This window comes from Eptatretus burgeri, chromosome 16, assembly GCF_056783735.1.
Source record: "Eptatretus burgeri isolate ZD-2024b chromosome 16, Ebu_testis_v1, whole genome shotgun sequence".
Lineage (NCBI taxonomy): Eukaryota > Metazoa > Chordata > Myxini > Myxiniformes > Myxinidae > Eptatretus > Eptatretus burgeri.
The window spans coordinates 9,086,318-9,089,189 of NC_140976.1; the positions used below are offsets into that span (position 1 = coordinate 9,086,318).

Consider the following 2,872-nt stretch of genomic DNA (forward strand, 5'->3'; position numbering starts at 1 on the left):
GGGGTCCGACATTCCAGGTTCCAAGACCCCTGTGGATGAAATGTGGAGCACGAACGAAGGGTTAAAAGCCGAAACGTCAACGTTTTAATCCATCCCACGTCGGTTACAATAACCTGATCAACGTCGTGTTCATTTAATCCATCGGTTACTTGTCTACCAACGAACATCGACACCGACCGGTTAACTTGTCATTGGGATAGGAGGGGGTTGGAGGTAAGTGAGGTTCCAGATGCTAGGGCTCGGAGGGGGTTGTAGGTTAGGTTCCAGATGCTAGGGCTCGGAGGGGGTTATAGGTTAGTAAGGTTCCAGATGGTAGGGCTCGGAGGGGGTTGTAGGTTAGTAAGGTTCCAGATGGTAGGGCTCGGATGGGGTTGTAAGTTAGTAAGGTTCCAGATGGTAGGGCTCGGAGGGGGTTGTAGGTTAGTAAGGTTCCAGATGGTAGGGCTCGGATGGGGTTGTAAGTTAGTAAGGTTCCAGATGGAAAGGCTCGGAGGGGGTTGTAGGTTTGTAAGGTTCCAGATCGTAGGCCTCGGAGGGGGTTTTAGGTAAGTAAGGTTCCAGATGGTAGGGCTTGGAGGGGGTTGTCGGTTAGTAAGGTTCCAGATGGTAGGGCTCGGAGGGGGTTGTAGGTTTCGGTTCCGGATGGTTGAGATTGGAAGGGGCACGGTTTGCTGTGGCTTGCTTGATATCATGACTCATGAGACGAGAGAGAGGCTACCTTGGACAGGTAACCAAACTTATCGCTGATTGATCAATGACAAGGAACACCTCGGTGTTGAACTTCTCCTTAATGGATGTGATCACATCACAGGGTCTTCATCATCTCCATCGTCGATCCGGTGGTTCCGCATCAGGACGAACCTCTGCGATGAATTGGACTCGTTATGGCAACAAAGTTTAATCCCTCGGTTTTTATTCGAGGTCCTGAAGTTCTGTCCACTGGGAGTTTACACGTTGAACAAGACCCGAGTAAGGACCACGTGATGTTCACATTTCTGTTGGGTTTGGTGAAAACACTCCAAGACTGTTCGGAATCACAACGAGCAAGAATCTTAAAATGGAAACCCGTCCGCATGGGTCTTGTACTCGAACTAAACTCGAGGAAAATACCAACTAATAAATTAATAATAAATGTGAAATGTATTTATCCGTTTTCTCCATATTCTCATCATAATCGGGTTTATTGATATTTTATGACGAAAGCTCAAGGGGGTAAATCGGATGGAGGAGGAAGAACAGCTGAAACCAGTTCACCCGGTTTGTCAATGACCCTTGTGATTCATTTCCAAGTGAGAACAACTCACATCCCTCAAGTGTTTCATGTATCGTTGTCGGTCCCTTAAGGTGTTCACATTCTGCGGATTCTCAGTAAAGAATGTGCACAGAGAAAAGAAGTAAAGAATGTGAACAGAGAAAAGAAGTAAAGAATGTGCACTCTCCCTCGGCTTGGGTCCACGCCATGTTTTAAACCAATTCACACCCATCAGATCAACATTCCCTTGGTGGTTCCGATCCGGCGACCTGAGCGGTGCACGGTACGTGTTTTGTTTTTTGTTTTGTTTTGTTTTATTTGATTTATTAAGTGAATATTTGTTTGTGAAGACGTGATGATATTGAGGTCGTGATGAGATGAAAAGTTTGATTAATGTTGTACGAAGTGAAGAACTCACGTTTCTCCTCTCATGACTCTTTACCTCGGTCGGTTGTAGTCGGACTGATACCACAGTGTACCATGGTGTCATGCAGGATCCGTTCTGGTATTCTTGGTTAGTCGAAGGGTTGTGGATTTGAAACCCGTCAGTGTGTAGTTAAGTTTACATGAAGAGGGTTAATTATCCCAGGACTGGTATATTTGAGCATCAATCACTTCCACAACTCCATCGTCCATACACATTTATACAGAGATTTGGGGTCTTCATCCACCATAAAGTGCAAGTTTTAGGGATTTTGGTGGATCAAGAGAGATTAGAAATATTAAAATTTTAAATAAGTTTTAAATTCATCCATCGAGTGGTTCAGGAATGTTTAAAAGTAAAACAAACATTTGACGAACTGTAGTTAATAATAAAATAATTTCTCGCTCGTTGGAGATTCCAGGTGAACATTTTAATATTCATTTATTAGAGAAGAACAAAATAACATGATCGAAGGTTTTTATTCCTGAGATGATCGCGGATGTGATCCCAACCTTCCCCCGGGGTCTGTGATGAGGTACGGGGGCCCTGTGTTGGTGGGTTCCGTGGGTCGTGTTCCATGATTCCATCTTTTTGTTGGACGGATTTTGTCCGCCCTCACCGCATCCATGAACCTCTTCGTTGGCCTTCCTCTTCTCATCCTGCCTGGCGGCTCCATCTTCATCATCCTCCCGATATACTCCGCTTCCCTCCTGAGCAGATGTCCAAACCATCTCAATCTCGCCTCTCTCACTTTGTCTCCAAATCGTCCAATCTGCGCAGTCCCTCTAATATACTCATTCCTTATCCTGTCCATCCTTGTCACTCCCAACGAGAATCGCAGCATCTTTAAATCTGCCACCTCGAGCTCCGCTTCCTGTCTTTTTGTCAGCGCCACCGCCTCCAAACCATTCAACATAGCTGGTCTCAATACCGTCTTATCTTCTTTCCCCTTAACTCTTGCAGCTACCCTTCTGTAACAAATCACTCCTGCAACTCTTCTCCACCCACTCCATCCTGCCTGCACTCTCTTTTTCACTTCTCTCCCACACTCTCCGTTACTTTGGACAGTTGATCCCAAGTATTTAAACCCATCCACCTTCCCCACCTCAACTTGAAACCGCACCATACTACCACCCTCACTCTAATTTACGCACATGTACTCCATCTTACTCCTACTGACTATCATTCCCCTTCTC

At 45.6% G+C, this 2,872-nt stretch overlaps 1 protein-coding gene across 1 annotated transcript in view; it reads left to right on the forward strand.

The window, feature by feature from the left end:
* Positions 1-1,353: 1,353 nt before the first annotated feature.
* The window catches only part of LOC147010458 (uncharacterized), a 71,056-nt gene continuing 69,537 nt past the window's right edge, over positions 1,354-2,872 (forward strand). The window contains exon 1 of the mRNA XM_085858780.1: positions 1,354-1,535. The gene's annotated coding sequence lies outside the window, so the exon portion shown is untranslated. The remainder of the gene's footprint in view (positions 1,536-2,872) is intronic.